Source organism: Gossypium arboreum, chromosome 7 (genome assembly GCF_025698485.1).
Source record: "Gossypium arboreum isolate Shixiya-1 chromosome 7, ASM2569848v2, whole genome shotgun sequence".
Lineage (NCBI taxonomy): Eukaryota > Viridiplantae > Streptophyta > Magnoliopsida > Malvales > Malvaceae > Gossypium > Gossypium arboreum.
This window is the reverse complement of record NC_069076.1, coordinates 97646888-97662762: the sequence shown is the minus strand read 5'-3', so window position 1 is coordinate 97662762 and position 15875 is coordinate 97646888. Positions and strand designations below refer to the sequence as shown.

Genomic DNA, 15875 nt, shown 5'->3' with positions numbered 1-15875 from the left:
TTTAATATTTTTGAAACCGGGATAGCTTAATCTCTCTATTTGAGGGATTAATTTTGAAAAGTTATCAAAGTATGAAAAATGGGTCACTGATGTATATGATAAAAATTAGAAATTTATGATAGAAAATGAAAGGTTGTTGATAGATAAACAATTTTTTCAAAGTGATTTTTGGATGGAAACATGATTTAGGGACTAAAATGTAAACTTGTGAAGTTAAAGAAAAATTCTGAACTTTTATGAATACAAGTGTTGTAAAATTTGTTATGGGATTTTGGTTAGGCTTGGAATAGGGAGTAAATTGCACAAGTTTCATTTTCCGAGGCTAGGGACGAAATCAGAATTTACGAAAAAGTTAGGGGCAAAATGGTAATTTTGCCTAGGACATAAATTGAGTCCATTCAAATATGAAATGTGTGAAATTGATGATTAAATTCATTTATATAGATCCGGACAACACTAATTCGAGGTTAGATCGAGGAAAAGAAAAAATTTTGGATTAGTAGATTTCTAACGCGAACAATTGTCGAGGTAAGTTCGTGTACCTTAATCGGGCATGTAATATGTTTAATTGAATGTTGTATTGTATGGAATGTTATTTATATTGAGATATATTACTTGAATGCTATAATGAGAGAATTAATACATGTTTGATATGGTGAAAAAAAGGGGTTAAGTTTCGAATGAATATTGACTTCCGATGATTATATGCGCTTTCCTAAAACTAATAAGGTTCTGCATTTGTTGCGGTCGGGATTTAGCTCGGACGAGTAATCCTATTAACCTTGTTAGAGAAATGATTTAGCTTGGATGGGTAATCCTGATATAATACCTCTCAAGTATATGTTACGATTAGGGTTTAGCCTGGACTGGTAATCCTCATTGAGCTTTTTGAGCATAAATTATATAAAGGATTTAGCCTGGACAAGTAATTCTGTTATACGATATATGGCTCAAGAGTGTGTTCCTTGATTTAGTGCCCCAATGGGTACCCTTGAACAAGAATTGAAGGATTATTGAATCGTACGTCTCGAGTGTACTACATGAGCATCTATAGGAATTTTAATGATTCAACGGACATAAAAATCTTGACATGGTATGAGAATTATGAGATGAAATGATAATGTATTGATAAACCATAAATTAAACATATTTTTACCCCTTGTTTAATGCATTTTATGGATGATTTCTCATTAGAATTGGTGAATTTGATGCTCCTAATGCTTTAATTTCATGTTTTATACTTAGGAGAGCGAAAGGAACGAGAAACGGGCCAAGAACGGAGAAAATGGGCCAAAGTACTAAATCAACACGGCCTGGACCTCCTCACACGGGTAGACCACACGGTCGTGTCAATTTGACAGGCTCGAGCACGGCCTGAAGCAATCGAACAAGGGCGTGTGCCACGGCGTATCCCTGCCGAGCCCAAGTTGAGTCCAATTCAGAAAAGGCTAATTTTGAGGGCTTCTAGGTATTCCAAAGCCTATAAATACACCCTAAAGAAGGAAGAAAAGGGAGACAGAAAAGGGGGAGTAAGGAATTACTCCAAGAAAGCCGATTGATCCATCTCAGAAGCCGGATTCATCATCAAGACTGAAGATCTCTCCTCAATTTCCCTTCAGGAGTTTTGGATTTTCTTTATGTTTTGTATTTTTTATTCTTCTGAGATGTTTTCTTATTTAGTTATGAACTAAAACCCCTAAATACCTAAGGGAAATGAAACCTAAGACGAATCTTCTTATTATTTTTTGAATCGTATGATAAATATTTAACTTGTTCTTAATTATGTGTTCTTAATTCTTGTTTTGATATCCCAGGATACTGATTCAAGACATGCTCTTATTCAAAGGAGGGATAGACCCTGTCTAAGAGTACATTTGTCATAATTAAGCGGAGTTGATTGCGCGCCTAAACATAGGGTGACAAGATTTTGCCGGATTAGGGTGAAACCTAATAAGGGGATCCATAGATCGAGTTAATGCAACCCTAAAGTGTTAATTAGAGAAAATTCTCGGTTATTCAATCTAGGGATTAGACGTTATTAGTATTGAATAGGGATAATAACATAACTTAGGGATCTCTACGGAGCAAGTTTTATGAATAAATCGTCCGGTTCAGAGCCAGAATAACAAGTAAAGTCTAAGTGGATTTTTTCCTTAGGTATTGTCTTAAGTCAATCGATTTTTCCCAAAAGCAATTCCCCAATTCTTTTCTCTGTGCGTTCTTAGTTTAGATAATTAGTTTATTAAAATAGAACCTCTTTATTCTTAGGCTAGATAATAAAAAGACAGTCATTACTAGTACTTTTAGTTCCTTTGGGTTCGACAATCTGGTCTTGCTAAAATTATACTACTATTCGATAGGTACACTTGCCTACATCACAATAATAGTTAGTTTAAGAACGAGTAATTATAAATATTTAAAACCTATCACGAAATAACGCGATCAAGTTTTTGGCGCCGCTGCCGGGGAACTGAAATATTAGGAATGCTCAATTTTTATTACTTTATCCATTTGTTTTTCTTGAAATTTAATTTAATTTTTTATTATTATTTATTAATTTTTTTCTTTCTCTTGGCAGGTTTTTATATTTTATGACTAGAAGAAACCCGTTAGGACCATTACTTTTTGACGAAGAAATCAATCGTACAGTTCGTAGAAACCAAAGAGAAATAAGGTGAAGCTTAAGATTTACGGAGAACGAGCAAGAAAACGATACTCAACCCCCAACCGAAGAGATAGCTGAAAACCAAGGCAATCAGCTACCTCCTGCAACTGTGGTCAATGAAAATCATGCTCCACGCACTATGTATGATTATGCTAAACCTTCTTTAACAGGAACTGAATCAAGCATAGTTAGACCTGCTATAGCTGCAAATACTTTCGAATTAAAACCTAACACTATTCAAATGATACAATAACAATTTGTTCAGTTTGATGGTTTGTAGGATGAGGATCCCAACGCTCATTTAGCCAACTTCTTAGACCTATGAGATACATTTAAAATTAATGGCGTTTCTGATGATGCCATACGTCTTCAGTTGTTTCCTTTTCATTGAGGAACAAAGCTAAACAGTGGTTAAACTCGTTACCACGAGGGTCACTTACTACTTGGGAACAAATGACTGAAAAATTCTTACTAAAATATTTTTCACCGGCTAAAACAGCTAAATTACGTAATGATATCTCTTATTTTGTGCAGATGGATTTAGAAACCCTCTACGATGCATGGGAGAGATACAAGGACTTACTGAGAAGGTGCCCCCACCATGGGTTACCGCTTTGGCTCCAAGTTCAAACATTCCACAATGGTCTGAATCCTTTGACTCGGCAAATGGTTGACGCAGCTGCTGGCAGAACCACCAATAATAAAACACTTGAAGATGCCTCTGAGTTTATTGAGGAGATGTCACTGAATAACTATCAGTGGCAAGTCATGAGGACAAAGCCAACAAAACAGCGGGTGTTTATAACATCGGTTTGGTCACCATGCTCTCTAATTAGGTAGAACTCTTAAACAAAAAGATTGATGGTTTTCTTAGTTCTTCACAGGTTCACCCAGTAATGCAGTGCGAAGCAAGTAGCGGTGGAACAAGCCATCCGGAATATCAACCTTATGCCCATAACATGGATAACGAGCAACTAAACTACATGGGTAATAATCCTCGACCTCAAAAGAATCCATTTAGTAACACTTACAATGCAGGTTGGAGGAACCATCCTAATTTCTTATGGGGAGGCCAAGGAAATCAAAGACCACAACATCCTCCAGGTTTTCAGCAACCACCCTACCAACAGGAGAAGAAGCCGAACCTAGAAGAGATGCTCTCAAAGTTTATATCAGTGTCAGAAACTCATTTCCAGAACATCGAGATAGCACTTAAGAATCAACAAGAATCGATCCAATGACTCGAAACTTAGATAGGTTAGCTTTCCAAATTAATCTCCGAATGACCACAAGGTAGTTTGCCAAGTAATACTGAACCCAACCCAAGGGAACAGCTCAACGCGATTAATATTCAAAATGAAGAAGGATTTGTGGAGCCTGAACCAGAACCGTGGCAAGAAACTATGGTAAGTACAGGTCAAGGTGAGGTAGATCAAAATACAAACAAATCAGTAAATGTCGAATATAAACCTCGTGTACCATACCCCAACGTGACAAGGAAAGACCGCTCAGATGAACAATTTGGTAAATTCTTTAAACTCTTAAAAAATTACATATTAACTTACCGTTTATTAAAGCTCTATCGCAGATGCCAAACGCAATGAAATTCTTAAAAGAGCTTTTAGCAAATAAGCAGAAGTTAGATGAGGCATCGCATGTGGAACTAAAGCAGTGTGCTCAGCTATTCTGAAAAATAAGCTACCGGGGAGTTTATGATTCCTTGCTTAATTGGTAGTTTAGATGTTAATAATGCATTAGCTGATTTAGGAGCTAGTATCAACGTCATGCCTTTTAAAATGTTCAAGCAACTAGGTCTCAAAAAACCCAAATAGACTAGGATGAGCATTCAATTAGCAGGTAAAACTATAAGATTTCCTAGGGGTATTATTGAAGATGTGCTAGTCAAAATCGATAAATTTATATTTCCCGTTGATTTTATTATTTTAGACATAGAGGAGGATAGCAATACTCCCTTAATCCTAGGAAGGCCCTTTTTAGCAACTGATAAAATAATTATTGATGTTGGCACAGGTGAGCTCATGCTTCGCGTAGGGGACGAAACACTCACCCTTCAAGCTCGCAATTCTGACAACACATCGAAAGTTGAAGGTGATCGTCTAAACCATCCTATTAAAACTAACCACATGATACAACCCACTTCACAGGAGCTAAGTCTGAAGGACGTACATGAGCCATTCTCAAACATCTATTCATGAAGAACGAATGTTGTAAATAGAGGAGCCAGATGAATGGCGAACACATAAACCACGAACACACGATAAACCGAAACTACGCCAGAACGGGCCCGATACCTCTCCAAATTAACTTAAGGTTGGTGATAAAGTCTTATTAGATGCCGCAGATCCCCACATTGTCACTACCACACCTAATGAGGAAATCCTTCTTACGGTACTCAGTATTTTTCCATTCAGTACGGTGGAGGTGAGTCACCCCAAGTTCGACACTTTTAAGGTAAACAACATCCAATTAAAACCTTATTTTGATGAGATTGATAGCAGGAATGAGGAGTATAAACTCCTCAAACCACCATGACCATTCACTGAAGAGGTAAGTCGAGCTTAGACTATAAATAAGCGCTTCTCGGGAGGCAACCCAAGCACTAACAATATTAATTTCTTTAAATTTTGGTATTAAACTCCTAACTTACTAATAGAAATCTTGAATATAGGTGTTTCCACAGAGACATGACTAAGCACACGGGCGTGCTTAAGGCCGTGTGAAAACAAGGCAAAAGATTTCCCAACACGGGCTACGACACTACCGTATGAACCCACACGCCCGAGGAACACGGGCGTGTACTAAATGTCAGACGCGCCCAAATTTGAAATTCGCGAATCACACGGGCTGAAATTGCACGGGCGTGTGCCCTGGCCGTGTAGCCCAAAATCTATAAATACCCTGCACTATTCGCTTTCTTCCCCATTGAAAAACCCTAACCCTAGCCGCTGCAACTCCACACGGCCTCCCTGCCACGCCCGTGCGCCGCTTCCCACTTCATTTTTGACGCTCAATCTCTTTCCCTTAGCGTTTCTTTACTCTTTTCACTTCTATTTTACTTATTTCTAATGCTTATTATCAACATACTCTTCATATCTTTTGAACTATTTTTCATTTTTCTATCATTTAATTTACATTCTTAGGTTAGTTATCATACATTTTGTGTTAAATCAAGTTATTAGGAACACCTCATACCCATGACATTACTATGTTTATTCTCATGCTATTACCATGCCAATGTATATCATTTAATTTGCATTCCTAAGTTAATATCATACATTCCGTGTTAAATTGAGATTAGGAAAACCTCATACCCATTACATTTCTATTCTCATTCTCATTGTTATTGTTATTGTGGTTGAGTTTGCTTCATATTAATAGTATTAGTTGAAATAATTAGTTCCAAATTCATGCATTTTATTTTTTCGAATTCGTTTACCTATTATTATTATTCTTTATATTACAGGCTTTTGATGTCGTCTTCACGAGGAAAGAAAACTGCCTTACCTGCTTCAAAGAAGAGGAAGGGAACGTCCTCTTCCGTGGGTCCAACCGCGAAAATTGGTCACCTTCTCCTACAGTTCCCCCGAGGGCCCTAGGAAGAACTATTCCAAATACTTCGAGCCCGACCTTTAATTGCGGGTCACTGCATCAACTAGGCTGCTGTAAAACAGGTTCAGTTGGCTGATTCGATTCGAGCCCTCCTAACCACTGACCCTTGGGAGCTATTCTTTGGGATTATCGAGCCAACATACCTTGAGCTCACGATGGAACTATGCTCAACATTCCATCTTCAGACCGTAATGACGAACTACAATGATCCCGGTACGGTTCAATTTCTCCTAGGCGAATTAATCTGCCAGCTAAGCGTCCCAGATTTTGGTGTTGCACTAGGCTTATATACGAAGGAGTTCAAGGAGGAGAATGAACTACATGCTCTCAGTCGCCACATACATTTCTCTCCCTCAAAGTGCTGGCACACTTTGGCCCCTGGCACAGCCTTCTACAATCCTAGCTGCTCCAAGGCATCAGTTCTCCCACCATCCCTGAGTTATATAGAGCTCTTAAGTTCATCATCACATAGGAACTAGAACTCCACCGAGAAAGGTTCTCCACGACTGCCATGTCTTGCTCGCCCACGACCATAGCTACCACTCGAAATAATATCCTTTTGGCGCATGACTTATGGACTAATTAACCTCTACGACCGCTGGAATATCCTCCTCCACTCTCGAACCGATTACTCTCCAAAACTCTAGTTCGAGGAATTCATCATACAAGAAGTTTCACTTCTCTCCCTATCTTATTTTTATATTTTATAATACCTATCTTTGTACATTTAGGGCAATGTACATCTTAAGTGTGGAGGGCATTCATTTCATTATCAGAAAAATCCCTGAATGATTACCTTGTTCTCTTGAAAAGCTCTCATATCATATTTAGGATAAATTTTAATTGATTTATGATTTTGATTAATATGTCTTGAATTAAAACATAGGGATTTATGTATTGATTGTTTAAACTTTAAGACATTAGAAAATTAAGCATGATAAGTTGATTTTTAAGAATTTAAAATCATAGGTTGTTTCCCCAAGTCTAAGTATTACTTTGAATTGGAATTCACAAGTCTTAACATCAAAAAGCCATAATTTTGTGAGATATTTGATCCTTTTGAGCATCTATTAATTCTTTCATGCTCACTTTTATTATTGCTTTGAGTGCGTCAGTATTGAACTGTTATTCTAGAACTTGCTTGATTATGCATGTCGAGACCACACCATTTGATTTGATATGTCAAAATGATTAAGGCACTTAGGATTAACCCACTCATGCCATGAAAAGCCTACCTTCACGATTAACCCCTAGTAAACCCCCTTGATCCTAACAAGCCATTTCTTGTATTACCCTCAATATTAACTTTTAACCCATTATTGTTGAAATCCCCTAAATTAATCCCTATTTTTGTTGAGATTTGAGTTGAATGGATTGCTTAGCTATGTTTTGTTCTTAATAGTTAGTCTATATTATTCAACTTGTTCTAAAAAAAAATGTATACATATTAGTAGTGATCTTCTGTTTGTAAGCTTCAGAAGTTAAATTCCATAGTCTGAGAAGAAGCCCTGTTGTACGCAAGTAATGATTAACTCTTTTTCTAGTTAAGTAATTTTTCAATTCAATCTCGATTCTAGCCCTTTCTTTCAGCTTGTGACCACACTCCCCTAACCAAGCCTCACTACAACCTTCTAAAGACCTTTTGATTGATGTATCATCTTAAATTATAGTGGTGAAGATTTGGTTTTCATACAAGCCTATGGTAATGACTTTTTCATTATTGACTGTTGAGTGCTTCATTTATTGTCCTTAAACACCTCGAGTGATTTGAGTGAATCTTTAGTAAGGATGTGAAACTCTGTGATATTCTGAATCAAAGGTAATTACTTAAATGAGGGGAGACACCTATGTTTGCATGATTAAAATGTTCAACTTGAAATGTTTGAAACTTGAAATGTTTGAAACTTTTATGTTCATTTAGTTGAATTCTCAATGTATGATTACTTATGGATTAATGTGAGATATTATCGATAGGAATTATAAGTTGAGAATAATTTATTTTGATTTTGAGTTGAGAATTTTGCTTGAGGACAAGCAAATGCTTAAGTGTAGGGGTATTTGATAAACCATAAATTATACATATTTTTACCCCATGTTTAATGCATTTTATGGATGATTTCTCATTAAAATTGGTGAATTCGATGCTCCTAATGCTTTAATTTCATGTTTTATACTTAAAAAAGCATAGAAAAGCGAAAGGAATGACAGACAGGCCAAAAACGGAGAAAATGAGCCAAAGTACGAAATCAACAGGGCCTGGACCTCCTCACACGGGCAGACCATACGGCTGTGTCAATTTGGCAGGCTCGAGCACTGCCTGAAGTAATCGAACACGGACGTGTGCCACGGACGTGTCCATGCCGAGTCCAAGTTGAGTCCAATTCGGAAAAGGCTAATTTTGAAGGCTTCTAGGCATTCCAATGACTATAAATACACCCTAGAGAAGGAAGAAAAGGGAGACGGAGAAGGGAGAGTAAGGAATTACTCCAAGGAAGCCGATTGATCCATCTTAGAAGCCAGATTCATCATCAAAACTGAAGATCTCTCCTCAATTTCCCTTCAGGAGTTTTGGGTTTTCTTTATGTTTTGTATTCTTTATTCTTCTGAGATGTTTTCTTATTTAGTTATGAACTAAAACCCCTAAATACCTAAGGGAAATGAAACCTAAGATGAATCTTGTTATTATTTTCTGAATCGTATGATAAATATTTAATTTGTTCTTAATTATGTATTCTTAATTCTTGTTTTGATATCCTAGGATACTGATTCAAGACATGCTCTTATTCAGAGGAGGAATAGACCTTGTCTAAGAGTACATTTGTCATAATTAAGCGGAGTTGATTGCACGCCTAGACATAGGGTGACAAGATTTTTCTGGATTAGGGTGAAACCTAATAAGGGGATCCATAGATTGAGTTAATGCAACCCTAGAGTTTTAATTAGAGAAAATTCTCGGTTATTCAATCTAGGGATTAGACGTTATTAGACTTTAATAGGGATAATAACATAACTTAGGGATCTCTACGGAACAAGTTGAATGAATAACAAGTAAATTCTAGGTGGATTTTTTCCTTAGGTATTGTCTTAAGTCAATCGATTTTTCCCAAAAGCAATTCCCCAATTCTTTTCTCTGTGAGTTCTTAGTTTAGATAATTAGTTAATTAAAACAAAACCTCTTTATTCTTAGGCTAGATAATAAAAAAATAGTCATTACTAGTACTTTTAGTTCCTTTAGGTTCAACAATCCAGTTTTACTAAAACTATACTACTGTTCGATAGGTTCACTTGCCTACATCGCAATAATAGTTAGTTTAAAAACGAGTAATTATAAATATTTAAAACCTATCACGAAATAACGCGATCATGTATTAAAATAGTAATGTATGATGAGCTCACCTATCCTTACTTGATGTATATGTAAAATTTGTGACTAACATGTTTGATTGGATGCATGTGTTTAGGCAATTTTGACAAATGGATGAAAAAACTTGTTGTATGCTTAGATTTAATTAACGGGATTGGTAAGTTTAGTTTTCATTATACAAACTTACTAAACATGTAATGCTTACTCTGTTTTATTTTTCCCCTATTTTATAGTGCTCGAAAGCTCACAAAGGTTGGAAGATCATTGGAGCATTGTCACACTATCAACTAGCTTATCTTGGGTATATGTAATAAAATCATTTTGGTATAATGGCATATATAGGACAACTTGACCAATAGTGGTTTGAAAATGATGTTTTGTAACCTAACCATTGGAATGTCTAGTAATGGATTATTTTGGTATGATTAAGTAGGTTATTAAGACATATATTCATATGTGTTATGTTAAGTACATGTGATCAAATGATGTTAATGCCTAGTAAATCCAAGGTCAGATTGTAAACATGTATGCATGTGATGATATGTCATGTTGAATGATGGAAATCTCTTAATTTGAGTGCTTGAAATAGTTAGAATGTGTTTGTGTGTTTTGGTGCAGGAAAATGGTGAGTTTTGGGTGACAAATGAGGCTAGGAAATGGCATTATTTTGTCCATACGGGGAGACACACGGGTGTGTGTCTTAGCCGTGTGTGACACACGGCTTGTCCTATGGGCATGTGGTCTGGCCTTGTGTCCCCTGCATTTTAAAAATGAGAAACAGAATGCTTAAAATTGGGCACACGGGCAAAGACACAGGCGTGTGTCTCAGCTGTGTGGTTGACACGGCCTTGAACACGGGCGTGTTACACGGTCGTGTGAAAACTGCACCTAAATTTCAAAAATTAAATTCCCCACACGGCCTAGCACATGGGCATGTGACTTGGCCATGTGATTTCAATTTCTTCATGCCTTAAAAGTCAAAGAGTTACATGGGTTAGGGATACGGGTGTGTGTAGTACACGTCCTGACCACACGGGCATGTGAGCCCTGCAACTTTGAAAAATTTTTGAAATGTCGCAAAAAAATTTATTAGTTTCTGATTAAGTCCTGACTTGATTTTAATGCTCGTATTGGACCTCGAGGGTTCAATTAAGGGACGTTTTGAATGATCTCTGTAAATGAATAGTAAATTATAAGAATTATCTATAAAACGTTCTGAATATTTTGGTAATACTCTTAAACTTGTTCCGACGATGGGTGTGGGTTAGGGATGTTACATGAAAGTTTAGATTAATAATGGTTTGTTTGTGATTAAAATGTGGTGTCAATGGTAGCATATTGGTTAGAAACATAGGATGGTTGATTAACTTGATTTGAGTGGTTTAAAATGCATTCCAAAGTCTTATGAACATGTGTGTAAGTGTATAATTAGGTACTTAAGCAATTGGATGTGAAATGGGCAAGTTTTGGGTCATTTTTTGCACATACGGCTTGGGACACAGGATGTCACACGCCCATGTGCCCCAAATGTGTTAGGTGCAGGGTTCACAGAGGCTAGCACAAGGCCTGCAACACGACCGTGTGATCCAAGTCAGTGAGTTACACCGGCGGACACACGGGTGAGCACATGGGCGTGTGGGATAACCATACAACCATGTTTGGAGCCACACGGTCTAGGCTCTGTCACACAGCTTGGACACATGGCCGTGTGACCCCTATTTTCAAAATTTTCATATTTACCCCAAATTTTCTAATTTGTATCGGATTGGTCCCTGATTGTTCCTAGACTATTTTTAAGGCCTTGTAGGCTCGATTTAAGGCCCATAAATACATGTTTCACTTTAATTTAAATATTATATGAATATTTGATAATCAAATCGTAAATTTGATACTATGTGTACTGAATATTCTGAACTATATTGTACTACTCTGTAACCCTAATCCGACGACGGATATGAGTTAGGGTGTTACATGGATTTTATAGATCCATTTATAAAAAGGGATTTAAATGTATGGTATCTGAACTTGAACTATGCTCATTATAATTTTACTCATAATGTGAAATAAATCCATATTAGTCATCAAGGTAAGTTGAGTATCTTCCTTGAGTACTTACTAAGTCTTTATACTTAACGTGTCATTGTTTCATACGCGTAGATTCATTGAGGATTTCGTGAAGCCACATCCGATTTGGAAATCTCCATTACCTTTGCAAATTTGAAGTGTATGTATTAATACTAAGTTCTTCTCTCTATGAGTTTGGCATGTACACAAATCGAGTGTCATTTAATAACAAGTTTTTATGATTTGGATTTAATTCCACATTAATGTTTTCAAACAAGATGAATTGGCACAATCTTTACAATAATATAACTAATTAAGACTCGTCGTGAGTTGAAATTGAGTTTGGTGAAATTAAAAAGGGTAAATTATCTAGTTGGTTACTCAACTTTTTTGGCGCTTTCATTTTGGTCACCCAAATAAAAATACTTGTAATTTAGTCATCGTTGTTATAATAATTAAATATTTTAGTCACCCAACCATTAACCCACTAATGGAGTTATAATAATTAAATACTTGTTCATCATCATCATCATCATTTTTTACTATTTTTTAACCCGCTATTGTTCATCATCATCTTCCCCTCCACACCACCCCTTACTTTCACCATTCTTCTTCTTCTTCCTTTGTTCCCTGCTTCTGGCTATTGAACCATCTCTTCCTCTACCCACTGCTTCCATCATCATCACGCATCAAGGGCTATCATTATAATAAATTGTTTTATTTTAACATATTAAAATTTGATATAAAAATTTATTCAATTTTTCTATTTGAAAGAAATTCAATATTTATTAAGATATTTTTAAAAACAATTTTTATATAAAGGGTGTATTTTAAACTCTATACATTTTTTTATCGATTTTTAATAGTTTAAACTTGTTTAGCAAATGTATACTTTATTCTAAGATGCAACAATTTATACTATTTTTAAAAAGTTAAAATATTTTTACAATCTTTTACAATTTCTAATAAAATTTATATATATTTTATAATATTTAATTATTTTTATTTTTTACAATTTTAAAAATTCTAACATATTTTAAGTTTTTTAAAACTATATATTTTATAATTTATTTAAATTTTGTAAATTTTTATTATGTTATATTTTTATATTTTTAGGGTTTTTGAATGATGATGTCATTATGACATCAAATTATGACACATGTTGAAACAGGAAAACCTTAGGGACAAAAATAGAAAAAGAAAATCTTTAAGAATTAAAGTTAAAAAAAAGGTGTAGGGACTAATATGTGCCTTGAACCAGATTAATAAATGAGAAGGGGTAGGGGCAAAGCCAAAAAATTTTTTTAGAGGGGGCCAGATAAAATTTTAATTTTTTATAGGTTATATTTTTATAATTTGTAAAGGATTAAATTAAATTTTTATAATTTTAAGAGGGCCAAAATATAATTTTACCTTTACTAATTTAAATTTTTGAAAAAATTTTAAGGGCCTAAAATGTAATTTTTTATTTTAGGGGGGTCGGGTATCATGCCAGCCCCTGGCTACGCCCCTGTAGGGGGGATTTTTCTTTCGCTCATTCTTTCAAAAGTCGACGCAAAAAGCGAAGAAGGGGACAAGAATGATGGTGACTTTGTTTCTCTATTCCTATTTGGAAAATTTGCTAATAAACCCTTGGGAAATAACAGCATAAAACCTTGCTTAATAACATTATAACTAAGTCCATAACATTAACCGCATAAGTTTGTTCCTTTTACCGAATAGTCCTTGGCCAATAAAAATTACTAAAATCCCCAATTTTCACCTTTTACCCCAAATTTTTTGAAATAATTTTTTTTCCTATACAAATAATAGGGAAAAATTATTTAAAATTCTTCTATATCAAATCGGCATGAAATCCCATATGGATATTTTGTAGCGTTACAAATTAGATCTGGGACGTGCCTGGCGGAGAATAGGGTAAAGTGCTGATAATGTGAGGTAAGTAAACCAAACTTTGCAAATTGTCCCTCACCTACCTTTTAAGTATTGGAGGATGTTGTTGAGGTCAAACTTTGATTCTCTTCCAACTTTCTTTCTTTTTGGCAAATCTCTCAAGTCAGCATCAAATAATACATATAAAGAAAATAAAATATAGTAATATTATTTTATTAAAAGAATTAAAAAATTCAGTAATTTAATAATGTACAACTTTAGATGTAAAAACAATGATAATGCAATCTTTGATAATGAAAACTGTAATTCTTTATATTATCATTTAATCTATTTTTTCAATAATCTAACTTAAATTATGAGATATGATATGGTGATTGCTCACTTTACCTCTTAATTATGTTAGGTGTTCGATCTTTTTATAAGAATGAAGCATTCATAGTCAACTATTTACATAACTAAAAATTAATTGGTAAAAAATATCTCTAATCTTACTTAATATCACTCTTAAAAATGGAGCAATTTACTCCATGTCAATTTTAAAAATGAGCATCTAAAACAATTAATCACAACATTAATATTTTTCGTTAATTTTATATAATTTTAATTAATATAATAATAAACTTAAACCTTTCTATATATATATATTTGAAGTAAATTTATTTCTTATATAAAATTTCCCTCAAAAGTTTTTCTACATTGTATCTTGGTTTTTTGTTTGTTATTTACCGTTGTTCAACCTAATGCAGTCTCTTTTTCTATGACCTGATGTGGTCCTTTTCACTTCTGTCGTTTATGGCCGACCTCGTCTTCACCGTTTTGACGGTTTGTAACCATCTTCATTCGTGAACAGCTTTCCAATCGACACATTTTTTTAAAAACATATTTGTGTTATATCCCTTCCAGGTTCATCAACGAACGAATCACAAGTTATACACGTGTTTACATTGGGAGAGTTTGTGAATCTTGAATCACAATTCATGTTATGGTAAATTTTTATAAAATTACTTTCATTAAGTGCACGTGACGTTTTAAATTAATTTATAATTTAGTTGTCTTAAGAGGTCATATTTTTGAGTTAGAACATCATATCACTATTATTACAAAGGAACATGGTATAATTCCCCTCAATGATGAAATTAAAAAATTACTTAGGAGACTAGAGATGAATCATAAATTATTAGGGATGAAAGTGTATATTTATTATTATACTAACATGTAATTTCATATAAATTTAAGGGATTAAACGGCAATCTACCATTTGGGCCTAAGGTCACTGCTTGTCCCTTTATCTTCATCCTTGAATCCATTGTCAACAAGCTTAGTACACGTAGATTCCTTGATCCCCATAAACTTCTTCACAACACCTGAAAAAAGACTAAGACACTCAACTTCCTCTTCACTAATTCATCCAATACCTATCTCTCTCAAGAGTGAACCACCACCTCCTCGTTATTTGAATTTAAAAAATTACTGGACTCCAAATAATAGAAATCAAACAATATGAGAGTTTGTTAGCGAGGGAGATAACGTGAGCGTGTTAAAAAGATGAAACTAACTACAAGTTTATGGGTAGGCAGATAAGAAAAGTAAAGTAGAAGCAAGGAAGGAGGCAGGCAAGACAAGGCAAGGCATGTGAGAATTAGAGGTCTACAATCTCTGCCCACCCTTTATGCCTGAAACCACGCGGAGCTGGAAGTATCGAAATCATGGCTCACAATTTTCCTCTTATTTAATATACATGTTTATAGATCACATGTGAATGCATTGCTGATCCTTTCTCATTCTCTCTGCTACATCCAACCAACCAAATGCAACAATATTTAGATTATCTTTCATCCGTGCCTAATAAAAATATAAATTGTTTTTTATATAGTTTATGGTCTATTTATGTAGATTATGCATGTCAAGTTTGATGTAAATTTAATACTTCTAATTATTTGTTTTATGTGAAAAATATTTAACCATTTAATATATTAATATGTAAAGTATTTTAGATCGATATGATAGGGATATCAAATTAGTTTGAAAATTTATATGCATGACAAGTATAATTATATTGATATATTTCATGGTTAGATCGTTATAATATTAATAAAATAAATAGTTACTGAAGTTTGTAAAAATACTTTAATTTTTATATTGTGTAATTGAGATCCTTCTCTTACATATTTAATTATTTTTAAATGAGTTTAAAAATGATTTTTTAAGTTGATGGTTTAAAAGTTCTTTTAAGGAAAGTATTTGATATACTTTTAAGAA

General features: G+C 34.5%; 1 non-coding gene across 1 annotated transcript; it reads right to left on the bottom strand.

The window, feature by feature from the left end:
* Positions 1–3166: 3166 nt before the first annotated feature.
* On the bottom strand, positions 3167–3273 carry LOC128295792 (small nucleolar RNA R71). The gene has a single exon (XR_008286342.1). It is a non-coding gene; the product is annotated as a small nucleolar RNA R71 (small nucleolar RNA).
* Between the last annotated feature and the right edge of the window lie 12602 nt (positions 3274–15875).